Source organism: Sminthopsis crassicaudata, chromosome 1, assembly GCF_048593235.1.
Source record: "Sminthopsis crassicaudata isolate SCR6 chromosome 1, ASM4859323v1, whole genome shotgun sequence".
NCBI lineage: Eukaryota > Metazoa > Chordata > Mammalia > Dasyuromorphia > Dasyuridae > Sminthopsis > Sminthopsis crassicaudata.
In genome coordinates, this window is record NC_133617.1 from 433,561,104 (window position 1) to 433,577,322 (window position 16,219).

The 16,219-nt window shown below is 33.5% G+C and overlaps 1 protein-coding gene across 7 annotated transcripts in view; it reads right to left on the minus strand.

The window, feature by feature from the left end:
• MRTFB (myocardin related transcription factor B) overlaps window positions 1-16,219 on the minus strand; it is a 241,725-nt gene that overhangs the window by 219,994 nt on the left and 5,512 nt on the right. For all 7 annotated transcript variants that reach the window (XM_074280577.1, XM_074280579.1, XM_074280573.1 and 4 more), the window contains exon 2: window positions 15,493-15,546. The gene's annotated coding sequence lies outside the window, so the exon portion shown is untranslated. The remainder of the gene's footprint in view (window positions 1-15,492; window positions 15,547-16,219) is intronic.

The window sequence follows — 16,219 nt, forward strand, 5'->3', positions numbered from 1 at the left end:
TATGATGATGTACTTATAATAAAGTATATAAGATCCAACAAGGACTAGGAGAGAAACATTCCATCTTCATCAGCCTCCTGGTGGCTCCAAAGAATCTCTAGAAAGCTATCCGAACCCCAGGTGAAGGACACAGACTATGAAGGAGATAATAAAGACTTTTGGACTTTATCCCTGACTATTGTCCTGGTTATTATTCTGCTGAAACAAAGGCTGGTCCCAAGACCTCCAGAAAGCTAAACATTACACATCAACTATTCAGATCTTCAAGGAACTGAAAATAAAATAGAAACAGAAAGAATTCAGCAGTTATATCCTAAAAGAAATCCAAATAGGAAAACTCCTAGAATATGGCAGGTAAAATTTAGAGCTCCCAGTTAAAACAAACAAAACAATGACCTAGAAAAAAATAACAAAATTCATATGGAAGAACAAAAGGTCGAGAATTTCAAGGAAAGTAATGAAAAAAAAATCAAACGAAGGTGGCCTAACTGTACCTGATCTAGAACTATATTATAAAGCAGCAGTCGCCAAAACCATTTGGTATTGGCTAAGAAATAGACTAGTTGATCAGTGGAATAGGTTAGGTTCACAGGGCAAGATAGTGAATAAAAATAGCAATCTAGTGTTTGACAAACCCCAAGATCCCAACTTTTGGGATAAGAATTCATTATTTGACAAAAACTGCTGGGAAAACTGGAAATTAGTATGACAGAAACTAGGCATGGACCCACACTTAACACCACATACTAAGATAAGATCAAAATGGGTCCATGATTTAGGCATAAAGAACGACATCATAAATAAATTAGAGGAACATAGGATAGTTTACCTCTTAGACTTGTGGAGGAGGAAGGAACTTGTCACCAAAGGAGAACTAGAGATCATTATTGATCACAAAATAGAAAATTTTGATTACATCAAATTAAAAAGCTTTTGTACAAACAAAACTAATGCAAACAAGATTAGAAGGGAAGTAACAAATTGGAAAAACATTTTTACAGATAAAGGTTCTGATAAAGGCCTCATCTCCAAAATATAGAGAATTGATTCTAATTTATAAGAAATCAAGCCATTCTTCAATTGATAAATGGTCAAAGAATATGAACAGACAATTTTCAGATGAAATTGAAACTATTTCCACTCATATGAAAGAGTGTTCCAAATCACTATTGATCAGAGAAATACAAATTAAGACAACTCTGAGATACCACTACACACCTGTCAGATTGGCTAAGATGACAGGAACAAATAATGATGAATGTTGGAGGGGATGTGGGAAAACTGGGAAGCTGATGCATTGTTGGTGGAGTTGTGAAAGAATCCAACCATTCTGGAGAGCAATCTGGAATTATGCCCAAAAACTTATCAAATTGTGCATATCCTTTGATCCAGCAGTGCTACTACTGGGCTTATATCCCAAGGAAATACTAAAGAAGGGAAAGAGACCTGTATATGCCAAAATGTTTGTGGCAGTCCTTTTTGTAGTGGCTAGAAGCTGGAAAATGAATCAATGCCCATCAATTGGAGAATGGTTGGGTAAATTATGGTATATGAATACTACAGAATATTATTGTTCTGTAAGAAATGACCAGCAGAATGAATACAGAGAGGATTGGAGAGACTTACATGAACTGATGCTAAGTGAAATGAGCAGAACTAGGAGATCATTATACACTTCAATAACAATACTACATGAGAATGTATTCTGATGGAAGTGAATATCTTCAACATAGAGAAGAGCTAATCCAATTCCAATTGATCAATGATGGACAAGAAACAGGAACCCAGAAAAGGAACACTGGGAAATGAGTGTAAACTGTTAGCATTTTTTGTTTTTCTCCCCAGGTTATTTTTACTTTCCTAATCCAATTCTTCCTTTGCAACAACAAAAACAAAATTCGGTTCTGCACACATATATTGTACCTAAGATATACTGTAACATATTTAATATGTATGGGAATGCCTGCCATCTAGGGGAGGGGGTGGAGGGAAGGAGGGGAAAATTTGGAACAGAAGGGAGTACAAAGCTTATTGGAAAAACAACCAACATGAAAAATAGATCCAGGAGAGCTAATTTAAAAATTATTGGTCTACCTGAAAGTCATGATTTTTTTAAAAAGAGCCTAATTAAGAAATTATCAAGAAAAACTGTCTTGATATTCTAGAAGCAGAGGGTAAAACTGAAATGGAAAGAATCCACTGATCAACTCCTGAAAGAGATACCAAAATAAAAACTCCCAGAAATATTATAGCCAAATTCCAGAACTCCTAGGTCAAGGAGAAAATACTGCAAGCATCCAGAAAAGAACAATTCAAGTATGGGGAGCCACAGTCAGGATTTATACAACATTTAGCAGTTTGTACATTAAAGGACTGGAGGGCTTGGAATATGATATTCTGGAAAGCAATGGAGCTAGTGTAACAACTAAGAATCACCTACTCAGCAAAACTGAGTATAATCCTTCAGAGGAAAAGGTGGTCATTCAACTAAATAGAGGATTTTCAAGTATTTGTGAGGAAAAGACCAAAACTGAATAGAAAATTTGATCTTCAAATTCAGAACTCTGGAGAGGCATAAGAAGGTAATCAGGAAAGTGATACAGGGGACTTAAGGCTTATCTGTTTACATTCTTATATGGGAAGATGATACTTGTAACTCATAAGAATTTTCTCATTATTATGGAATCAGAAGGACTATATATAGACAGCAGGCATGGGTATGAGTTGAATATGAAAGGATAATATCTAAAAAAATAAAATTAAGGGGTAAGAGAGGAATGTATTGGGAAAGTGGGAAAGGGAGATATGGAATGGCATAAATTATATGCCACAGAAAAAACTTTTACAGTGGAGGGGAAGAGAAATAGAGAAGGGAGAATGAATGAAATAACATACACACTCAATATGAGTAAAGAAATCTATCTTACTTATTATAGGAAAGTGCTAAGAGAAGTGGTGGAGGGGAGGGTGATAGAGGAGAGCATACTAAATGAAAGGGTGGTCAGGAAGGTCAGGGTGAAAGGAGAGAAATTAGAATAAATGGAGAATATACAATTATCAATAGTAACTAAGAAAAGAATTTTGAAGAAAGTTTCTCTGATGAAGGTCTCATTTCTCAAACACATAAGGAACTGAATCTAATTTATTATTTTTTTAAAAGCTATTCCCCAATTGATAATCGAAAGATATAGACCAGGGGTCCTCAAACTATGGCCCACAAGCCAGATGCAGCCTGCTGAGGACATTTATGTGGCCTGCCAGGTTATGGCAAAATCAGACTGAAAGTGACATTTGACCTAAACTCCCATTAGCAATGCACACTTCTGCCACTGGGCTGAGGCAGCGGAGACAGAGTGTGAGGTGTTATGAAGGTGAGGTGAGTTCCCAGGTCGGGGTGTATGGTGTGGGGAAGGGAGAGAGATGCAGAAGACGGAGAACTGATGGCCCGTGGCTTTGTAAAGTAATGGAAGCCACCACAACAGATAGGCGCAGGGATGTACAGTGCATGCTGCACATGTCATGGCTGCTGCAGGGGGAATATATGGGCTATGTCTGGGTGAGTGGGTAATAGTAACAGTTAGTACTACGAGTCCCAGCTTGACTCTATCATTGTCATTATGCTGTAATGACAATGTAACGGCTTCCTCTCTAGTGCATGTTGCGTTACTGACTGCTATTGTCACCCAGAATGAGGCTCCTGGTACCAAGCCGTGGCCCTGTATCCATAGTGACCTCATGTCTGGCTGTTGTGGTCATCAGTTTTATCATTGTGTGTATGTTCTGTAGTTTCATAAAGAGATAGAATATTGCTAACATATGTCATCATCTTATAATCACTGGGGGGGGGGGGTCTTACCTTAGTACCTCCCCACTTATCCTGAGTATGAGGGGGTACAGAGTTGGTGTACTACTTCATCCCCCTCCAGATTCTTAAGGTGCCCATACACTTGTGCAGCTTCAAGTCACATGATGACTTCCCCTGGAAGCCCCAATGTACGATTGTCACTAAAGCTCATTCTGCATACAATATATCGCACAGTTATATACATATATACACAGTCTTGCCTGAGATTATGATAAATTACAAGTGCAGCATGTACGATCATGCAGCGCTGGATCATGAGAATTGATCCCAAGATTCAGAGGAAGCCAGGGCATTTGGAAGGGCTGCCTGAGCGGTGACTTGTGTGCAGTGAAGATCTGAAGCCGGAGAGAGAGTGCGGGAAATGGAGGCATCACAGTGCAGAGGCAGCTTGGAGGAAATTGGGCATTGAAGTCTGTATGTCTCTGTGTAGGCAAAGTTATTGCTGTATATTGTTTTTGTAGCGCTGTATACATAGTCATATACATATATGTATATGTATGTGTATATGTGTGTGTGTATGTATTTTACTAATAGCAATTTGGAATCCCTTAGAAAATATGCCTGATATGCCAGAATATAGTGTCTATGTTCAAAGAATATACTTTGCAACGAAACTATGAAACTCAACATAAAAATAAATGATTGTTTGGTTGGAGAAGTGAGAAAAGATAAAATATTAAAACTGAAAAATACATTGACAACTCAGCAAAATATTTTTGTGAAGCAGAAGCAGCATGGAGGGAGAATTTGTTAAAGAATGCCTCTTTCTGAGGCCAAAAAGTTGTGTCCAGAGAAGGCCGATTTATTTAGTATAGTGAGTCTTTCAGAACCTACATGGAGGATTGAAGAAATGGGAGACAATCTGCATCAGCATTTGCAAAACTTCACAAAAAAAGATTTCATATTTTTCCTTGCTACTGGATAAAAGCAATGATGTTCATGATTCTGCACAACCTCTAATTTTTATTGATGGGATGAATGATTATTTTGAAGTCATAGAAGAGCTTGCTGCACTGCAAAGCATCAAAGGAACAACTACAGGAGAGGATATCTATGAAAAGGTTTGCCAAATTATGAAAGGTTTGGAGCTGGACTGGGCTAAACTAGCCAGCGTGATAACTGATGGTGCCCCTAGCATGGTGGGGTCTAAGAAAGGAGTAATTGCTCACATTAACCAAGAGATGGACAAACATAACCATTCTCATCCAATAGCCATACATTGCCTCATCCACCAACAAGTGCTGTGTAGTAAATCACTGAAGTGGGAATCTGTTATGAAAATTGTGGTATCTTGTGTTAACTTCATTAGAGCTAATGCAATAAATCAATTTCAGGAATTTCTGTCTGAGCTAAATGTTGAGTATGAAGATGTTCTATATCACACAGAAGTCCATTGGCTGAGTCGAGGGAGAGTTTTGAAACGTTTCTATGATTTACTTCCACAGATTACAACTTTTCTGCTTTCAAAAAACAAATACCAGAGCTCAATGATGCAGAGTAGAAATGGCACCTTGCCTTTCTGACAGATGTAACAGAGCTACTCAACAATTTCAATATGCAACTTCAAGGAAAGGGAAAGCTCATCTGTGATATGCAATCACATGTCAAAGCATTTGAAGTAAAATTTGGCCTCCTCATCAAACAAGTGAAGGAGGAAAACTTCTGCCATCTCCCCACAACTCAAAATCTGTTAGCAGAAAAACCGCTGATTGCATTCCCAAACAAAACAAGTGTAGATTCATTGGAAAAATTGCAAAAGGAGTTCCAATTTAGATTTAAAGAGCTTCATCTCCATGAACAGGACATACAGGTTTTCCATAACCCATTTTCTATTGACATTGAAAATGTGGACACAATTTACCAAATGGAACCGGCTGAACTGCAGAATTGTGACTCTCTGAAAGATGCATTCAAGTCAAGCAGCCTTCATAATTTCTATGCATCTCTCCCCTCTGAGATATATCCTCATCTCAAGAACCATGTACTCAAAATGGCAACCATCTTATGGCAAAGCACTTATGTCTGTGAACACTTTTTCTAGAATGAAACATTTGAAATCTCCAACCAGATCAAGACTAACAGATACACACTTGCATCACTTGTTACGACTAGCAGTGACAAATATGGAACCAGACATTGACCATCTCATTAGCCAAAAGCAGGCCCATAGTTCCCATTGAAATACTGGTAGTTTGTTGATTTAACTTTACTTCATTTTAAATATTGTATTTGTTCCCATTTTGTTTCTTCACTTCAAAATAAGATATATGCAGCGTGCATAGGAATTTGTTCATAGTTTTTGTTTTTACTATAGTCTGGCCCTCCAACAGTCTGAGGGACAGTGAACTGGCCCCCTATTTAAAAAGTTTGAGGACCACTGATTTAGACTATGCCCAAAGGGCTATGAAATCATGCATATTCTTTGACCTAACAATACCATTACATGGCATGAATTCCAAGAGATTATTAAAAAAAAAAAAAAAAAAAAAAAAAAAGCAAAAGCATCTATATACACAAAAATATTTATAGCTGCTCTTTTCTCAGTTCAAGGAATTGGAAATTGAGAGGATGCCTATCAATTGGTGAATGACTAAATAAATTGTGGTATGTGATTATGACGGAATATTATTTCTCTATGGGAAGTGTTGAGCAGGATACTCTCAAAAAAAAAAAAAAAAACCTGGAAAATCCTCATGAACTCAAGCAAAGTGAAATACACTGCATACAAAATAATAGCAATGTTGTGAGATGATTAGGATATGATTACTCTGAAGGATTATGATGGGAAATACTATCCATACCCAGGGAAAGAACTAATTGTGTCTGAATAAAGAGTGAAGGATACTTTTTTTTTTTGGGGGGGGGGAGAGTGGGAGATCTATGTTTTCTTTTACAACATGACTTTTATGGAAATATTTTGCATAACTTCACATGTGCCCTCTTTTTTAAAAAATTTTTCCAAAGTATTTTATTTTTCCAAATACATGTAAAAAGTTTTCAACATTCATTTTTCTAAGACTTTATGTTGCAAATTTTTCTCTCTTCCTGTAATACATTTCCCCTCCCCAAGACAGTAAGTAATCTGGCATAGGTGAAATATGTACAATTCTTTTAAACATTATTTCTATGTCATATTGTACAAGAATAAACAGACCAAATTGGAAAAAGCCATGAGAAACAACAAACAAAAAAAGTGAAAATACCATGTTTCAAACCATATTCAGTCTCTATAGTTCTCTTTCTGGATGCAAATGGCAATTTCCATCCCAAGTCTATTGGAATTGTCTTAAATAACCTCATTGTCGAAAAGAGCCAAGTCCATCATAGTTGATCATCACATGATCCTGTTACTGTGTACAATATTCTTTTGGTTCTGCTCACTTCACTCAGCATCACTTCATGTAAGTTTTTCCAAGCTTTTCTGAAATCAGCCTGCTCATCATTTCTTATAGAACAATAATATTTCATTACCTTCATATACCATAACTTATTCAGCCATTCCCCAACTGATGGTCCCTTACCACTTCAAAGAGTTGCTACAAACATTTTCATACCATATATGCTTTCTCTGTGGAGGTGGGGAGAAAGGTAGAGAATTTAGAACTCAAAATTTTAAAAACAAATGAAAAAAAAAAAACCTGTTTTATATATAACTGTGGAAAATAGAAATACTAAATAAACAAACAAACAAAAAAAAAGTCTGGAATTCTCTCCCCCCCCCAAAAAAAATCACAAATAAAAACTATCCAGATTTATTAGAACCTGAGAAGAAAATGAATATAGAATATCTACAAAATATACCAATCATCCTGTAAAAAAAAAAATTACATATACACACACACACATACACACACACACACACACACACACACACACACACACACACACACACACAAACTATATATTCCAATTATAAAGAAAAAAAAAATACAGTTCCAAATATCAGAGAATTGGGATCACATAAGACCTTATAGCTTCTACTATTTCTAATATAATGTTCCAAAAGGTGAAAGTTATAGGCTTACAACCAAAAAGAACTTACTCAGCAAAGCTAAATTTATTTCTACAAAGAGAAAAAAATGGGCAGCCAATGGTTTTCTGATGAAAAGAATAAACTGAGCAGAGATGAGCACAAACTTGGAAATATAAACACTGAGACAACTAGAAATGTAAATTTTTTTTGAGTAACAATAAAGTACCAGTATTCTAATGGAGAAAAAGTATCCCTTCAGAATTTTAAAGTCTTCAAAGAGTACTAAGGAATTAATCACAGGGCCTTAAGTTAGGAGGACTTGAGTTCAATAAATCTAAAGTATGAATGGATAGAACTATAAATCATAGACATAAGTGATAATTTCATCCAAGAGAATGACAACAATTAAGAGAGAACATACTAAGCTTTATGGGATACAGCCAAAGCAGTTCCTAAGGGGAAATTTTACATCTCTAGATGCTTACTTGAATAAAATAAAGAAAAAGATAGATGAATTGCGCATACAACTAAAAAAAAAAGTAGAAGAGATTTAAAATCCCCAATTAAATACCAAATTTGAAATTTTAAAAATAAAAGGGAAGATTTAATAAAATTTGAAAGTAAGAAAACTATTTAACTAATAAACAAAATTAAGAGTTGGTTTTATGAAAAAAATGAACAAAATAGATAAACCTTTAGTTAATTTGATTAGAAAAAGTAAAGAAAATCAAATTGTTAGTATCAAAAATGAAAATGGTGAACTTTCTAGCAATGAAAAAGAAATTAGAGCAATAATTAGGTGCTATTTTACCCAACTGTATGCTAATAAATCTGATAATCTAAGTGAAATGGATGAATATTTACAAAAATATAGATTGCCCAGATTAACAAAGAAGGAAATAAATTACTTAAATAGTCCCATTTTAGAAAAAAGAAACTGAACAAGCTATTAATCAACTCCATAAAAAAAAAAATCTCTAAGGTCAGATGGATTAAATATTTAAAAAACAATTAATTCCAATACTATACAAACTATTTGGAAAAATAGAGAAGAGTCCTACCAAATTCCTTTTATGACACAAATATGGTGCTGATACCAAAACCAGGTAGGGTCAAAACAGAGAAAGAAAATTGTAGACCAATTTTCCTAATAGATATTGATGCAAAAATCTTAAATATTAGCAAACAGATTACAGCAATAATACATAGGAAAATACATCATGATCAAATAGGCTTTATACCAGGAAGGCAGGGCTAACTCACAATTAGGAAAACTATTAGTATAATCAACTATGTCAATAACCAACCTAACAAATCAAATGCAGAAAAAGCATTTGTAAAATCCCACACTCATTTATATTAAAAACACTAGAGAACATAGGAATAAATGGAGTTTTCCTTAAAATAATCAGTAGCATCTATCTAAAACCATCAGCAAGCATCATATGTACAATAGGGATAATCTAGAAGCATTCCCAGTAAGATCAGAGGTGAAACAAGGTTGCTCACCATCACCATTCCTCTTCAATATTGTATTAGAAATGTTGACTTTAGCAATAAGAGAAGAAAAACAAATTAAAGGAATTAGAATAGGTAACAAGGAAACCAAATTATCACCCCTTGCAGATTATATGATAGTATACTCAGAGAATCCTAGAGAATCAACTAAAAAAGCCACTAGAAACAATTAACAACTTAGTAAAGTTGTAGGATACAAAATAAATCCAAATAAATCAACAGTATTTCTACATGTTACCAACAAAATCAAACCACGAGAGATACAAAGAAAAATTCCATTTAAATTAACTGTAAATAATATTAAATATTTGGGAGACTCCCTACCAAGATAAAGTCAGGAACTATATGAACATAATTACAAAACACTTTCCACAAAAAAATCAGAAGTAAACAATTGGAAGAATAACAAGTGCTCACGGGTAGGCCAAGGTAATATAATAAAAATCTACCTAAATTAGTCTACTCATTCAGTTCTATGCCAATAAAACTGTCAAGAAATTACTTTACAGGGGCAGCTAAGCGGTACAATGGATAGAGTTACCACCCCTGAAGTCAGGAGGACTTGAGTTCAAAACTGGTCTCAGACACTTAACACTTACTAGCTGTGCGACCCTGGGCAAGTCACTTAACCCCAATTGCCTCAGCAAAAAAGAAATTACTTTACAGAGCTAGAAAAAATATTAACAAAGTTCATCTGGAAGAACAAAAGGTAAAGAATTTCAAAACAAATGCAAATGAAGATGGCCTCCTTGTACCAGACCTAAAATTATATTATAAAGCAGCGGTTATCAAAACCTTTTAGGACTGGCTAAGTAATAGAGAAGTTGATCAGTGAGTGGAATATGTTAGGTTCACGAGATACAATATTCAATAGCTATAACAATCTAGCGTCTGACAAACCCAAAGACCCCAGCTTCTAGGATAGGAACTCACTATTTCACAGCTGGGAAAACTGGAAAATAGTAAGGCACTGACCAAAACCTAACACTCTATATACCAATATAAAGTTAAAATGGATTCATCATTTAGACATGGAGAGATAATATAGGCAAATTAAAAGAACAAAGTATAGTCTACCTCTCTGATCTGTGGAAAAAGAAGGAATTTATGACCAAAGAAGAACTAGAGTACAGTATAAAATGAAAAATAGATAATTTTCATTATATTAAATTAAAAAGCCTTTGTACAAACAAAACTGATACAGAAAAGATTAGAAGAAAAGCTGAAAACTGGAAAAAAAAAATTTTTACATCCAAAAGTTCTGATAAAGACCTCATTTCTAAAATATATAGTTGACTCAAATTTATAAGAATAAAAGCCATTCTACAATTGAAAAATGAATTATTAGTCATGTAAAAAAATTGCTCTAAATCACTATTGATCAGAGAAATGCAAACTAAGACAACATTAAGGTACCACTACATACCTCTCAGATACATACCTCTCAGATTGGCTAAGATGACATAAAAGATAATGACAAATGTGAGAAAAGATGTGGGAAAACTGGGACACTACTGCATTGTTGATGAAGTATAAACTTATCCAACCATTTTGGAGAGCAATTTGTAACTGTGCCCTATTGGCTATCAAACTGTGCATAAGAGATCATAAAAAAGGAAAAAAAGACCCACATGGCACAAAAATGTTCATAGCAGTACTTTTTGTAGTAGCAAGAAACTGGAAACTGAGTGGATGCCTATCAGTTGGGGATTGGCAGAATAAATTATGGTATGTGAATGTTATGGAATATTATTGTTCTATAATGATTAGCAGGATGATTTCAGAGAGGTCTGGAGAGACTTACATGAACTGATGCTAACTGAAGCGAATAGAACCAACAGAACATTGTTCACAGCAACAAGATTATGTGATGATCAACTCTGATGGATGTGTCTCTTTTCAACAATGAAGTGATTCAGGCCAATTCCAAAAGACTTATAATGGAGAGAATCATATGCATCCAGAAGGAGAACCGTGAGGACTGAATGTGGATCACAATACAGTATTTATACCATTTTTTGGTATTTTGCTTGCTTTTTTTTTTTTTCATTTTTTTCCCTTTCTGATTTGATTTTTCTTATACAAAATGATAATTGTGGAAATTGTATAGAAGAATTGCACATGTTGAACATATATTGGGTTACTTGCTATCTAGAAGGGGAGATAAGGGGAAGGGAGGGAGAAAAAATTTGGAATACAAGGTTTTGCAAGGGTGAATAATGAAAATTATCTTTGCATATATTTTGAAAATAAAAGGCTATTTTTTTTAAAAAACAGGATATTTTTACATAAAGTGGTTGGGTGCTTAACCCATCTAGATCTCCCCATTATGTGTGGTCTTTTCCCATTAGAATGTAAATTAATTAACAAAAGGATTGTCCTACTCCAAATTTGTATATTCAGTATTTCATGCATAGTTCTTAATAAATGCTTTATCTCAATATATACAGCATCTGAGAAAATACTGCTGAAAATGAAAATTAAGAACTCAAGGCTTTGGAAATTTTGCAAAATATCTATCAGTTCACATTCATTATACTGATAAAGATGACAAAGGATAAACAAAAGCAAAACTACAGATAGACACATAAATGAACTGTTAATGCACGTGATTTGTAATTAAAATAAAAATTACCAAGCTATATATATTGTGACATACTGACACCACTACAAGGCATAAATACCTCAATGAAATCAAAAAGAGAGGGAAATGCCTCATAATATACCAAAAAACCTAACAGTACTTTTTATAATGGCAGTAGAACTGGAAAGAAAGTATGTAGGTACCCATCAACTGAGAATGGTTGAAAAAAGTATAGATTATCTTCAAGAAAATATGAAAAATTCAGAGAAGTATGGTAAGATTTATATGAATTGATAAGAGTATTGAGAATAATTTATGCCATGACTAAAAGAGTACTAATGAACTTCAGAATTCTGAAACATGCATTAATCAAACATGACATCAGAGGATATAATAGGAAAGGTTACCTTATTCTTAGTGACAAAACAATGGGGAATGTAACGTAATGGAATGTAAAATAAGTACATTAGAACATTTACAGACATTGCCAATGCATCAATCTCGTTTGCGCAATATTTATTACAAACTAAGGCTGAAATGGCAGACAGATGACTGAGAAATTACAGTTATGGATTTAAAAAAGCATCAATAAAACATTTGTAAAAATAAATATGAAAGAAATATTTTGACACAATATTGTTAGTGTTTTATCACATATAAACAATTCAGTAAATATAAATATAGCAAACCCTCATTTTTTGGTCCTTTAAAAATTTTTTCTTCTCAATTACATAAAAAACTAATTTTAACAATTTAAAATTCTGAATTCCAAATTCTCTTCCTCTCCTCCCCTCCCCCACGATAGGCAATTTGCTGTAGATTGCTATTGTTGTTTGGTCATGAACAACTTTTCATGATCACAGTTGAAGATTTCTAGGAAAAAATACTGAAGTGGCTTGTCATGTTCTTTTCTAGCTCATTTTACTGATGAGGAAATTGAGGTAAATAGGGTTCAGTGATTTGCCCAGGGTCACACAGCTAATAAATAAATGAAGTCAGATTTTAACTCAGAAAGACAGTCTTCCTGACTTCAGGCCTGTACTTTCTCCATTTCACCATCTAGCTGTCCTTGTATAGATTATACAACAGAAAATCCTCATTAATTCGTACTCTTATTAATTGAAAATGGGAAAAATCCCTAATAGGTAGAGTGAAATTTACCTTTGTGTACTTCTTCAAAAAAAGAGTATGTAAAACAACTTAATACAAGATTTTAGCAAAATGTTCAATCTACTAAACAGAACAAAATATTTCAGTATCTTAATTATTTATGAAGGCAATTACATACTAATTAGAAGTAATTCTAGTTTAAGCTTCCAAATTCGAGCTTAATTGGCCAAGACAAGAGAAGACTATATTGCTTAAAAGAAGCCAGATAAATTGTTCCATCCTCTGCTTATTTTGGCTGTAAATACCTGGCTTAAAGAGCCAGAAAATTTTAACTGGCAGGATACAGGGCACACATTTGTAACATTCATCTAGAATGTTGGCAATTCTTTGCTCGCCTTTATATCCTTATAGCATATTACTAAAATTTAAACCATAAATTTTTTTGGATAAGTTTTTCCATATAACCTAAAACCATATTTTCCACAACAGCCTATATACTTAGATTCAAACTGGCCCTGATTTTAAAAAAAAAAAAAAAATCCCTAATGTGAACATAGGATGATGAACATTGTGATTTCTCAAATTAATGAATATATTTATGAAAGGACACACCATCTTGCATAACTTGGATACTCACTTTTTTTCCTTTCATAAAAGTATATTAAAAATACATTCAGGGGCAATTAGGTGAACAGAGTGAATAGAGTACCAGCCTTGAAGTCAGGAAGTCTGAAGCACAAGCCTGGAGTTCAAACGTGACCTCAGTCAGACACTTAAAGCTGCTTAGCTGTGTGGCTCTGGGCAAGTCACTTAACTTCAAATGCCTCAGGACAAAAAAAAAAAAAAAAAAAAATACACACACATACACACACACACAATTTTGGATAAAAATGCTGTAGCCCAAATTGAGAGCAATATTATAAAAAGAAAAATTGCTAAAGAGAAAAAAAAAGTCAGCATAATTATGAAAACATAATTATGTTTTCTCCTTCAAATCATAATGTCATAATTTCTCATTTTTATAAAAAGACATTAAGGGATAATCTGAAAGACAATCACGTCTTACTGCAATTATAACAGAAACCCACTGTTTAAGTTTATTATGGAGGAAGGGTAAAGATGACAACTCTATAAAACAGTATCCATATTAAAGCTCTGTGCATAGACAAGAAAAATTTTGACCTACACCAAAATAAAATCTATGCAAAAGATGGCTTGTAAATGTTTTACATAACAAAGTGAGAAGTTTATTACATAATTGCACATAAACATCAGTAAAAGCATATAATGGTGTACAACAAAAATATCAATAAATGGTAAAAATCTACAATCCTAAAAAAACTTTCATACATGTGCTTAAATGAACCACAAAGCTTTTTCAATATAAAAGTTTTACAACATCCATTATATCCTTGTAAATCTCATACTTATGTGATACTATAAAATTAGTGCTATCTGCAAGACTAGTTCTAGAATTTGAATATTTTAGAGGACTCTGGCTCATGTGAATAAATTGTTCATAAAATTTACAAATGCAAAGACCTTCAGCATGCAACACAATCATAACTAGTTATTTAAAATAAGAGCAACAATTTCTTTTTATACATAAGGTGCGGAGAAATGGGTACAGATTACTGCATATCCAGTCATATGTGGTTGATGTGGAGATGGCTTTGTTAAGCTTTTTTTTTTTTTTTTTTTTTTTTTAAAACAAGGGAAGGTTCATTATTTGTGGAAGAGATATATTCAAAAATTAGTGGGATATTAAAAACAGAAGACCACTAAAATTTCAAAAAGGGATAAAACAAACCAAGCATTTAATGAGCAATCAATGCATTTTATAAATATAATCAAGAATTCAACTTTCTTGAAAAACAAAATAAAACAAAACAACAAAAGACTATGTTACAAAGAGTTCCACATAAAAATAATTAGAATTGTCAAATGAGAATCATGTTTTCAATAAAGTAATATTTTATATGGAAAAAGTATACAAATTAAAATGTTCTCTGAAAAATATTTTCTCCTAGCTAGAATGCTGATCAATTAAAAATAATTCTGAAGGAAGAATACTCTGAAGAAAGAACTCTTGCCATGTTCTAACTCTACCCGAAGTAAATAATACAGGTAAAAATTACCAAAGAAGTAAATGGAGTTCTAAAGCCTTGGTTTATAGTTTGACATTACAACATATCTAAATATTAGATGAAGATAATATGAAAGCCAGCTTATTTCATTGACAGAGTTTATTTGCTAGCACTATATCACCCATCACCACCAGTTCTTTAGGATTGCACTTTTAATGTTAAAACCAATATTTAAGACATAAATCTTGTTCCCCCCCCCCCACATACAGAGCTTGAGGAAAACTAGGTCAAAAAAAGAGAATTAAAAAATTTGAAATTTGATTCATTTTTAATATTTTAAAACTATTTAACTCACCTGAACACAATCAGTTTCTCTTGTTACATTCTCCTTAGCACATCTATTATGAATCTGAAAAAAAGTAAGAATCCTCATAAAAAGAATGCAAATTAAGATTTGCAAAGTCTATTTTAATGTAAGAAACTTTATTACCTTTTTTTACTACTCATTTTTTAATGTTAGTGTACCTGAAAGAAGCTCAAAGCAAAATATTTTTCAAAACAATTTTGCCATTTACATGCTCAAAAGTTCACAAAGCAACAATTATTCTTTAAACATATAAGACATATATAAAACAATACTAGTTTATCAATTTATCCTTTATTTTTGAAGAAGACCATGACTTTAGAGAAGTGATATCATGATATGCAAGTGAATTGCTTTTAAGTGAGACAGGGCTTTGCAAGGTCACCTGCCTCACTTTCCTGTCCAGAGCCATCTGGATTCAGTGACCAGATTTTATACATCAGGGAGACTAGAGGTAGATCTGACCTCCAAACAGAAATTCTGACCCTACAACTAAGCTACTCCACAGAAATTATAATTCTAATAATTGTGACTTTTCAAAAATTCTTATTTATAGATGATCATTGGTAATCAATTTGCCTATCTATAAATATATATGTATAATTATATTCTAGGAGTGGTAATTAGAAGCCATTAGCTGGCAGAATTCTTCCTCTGTAAAGTAAAGGAATTAGACTAAGTAATACAAGTCTCAGCTCTAACATGCTATGATTCTATG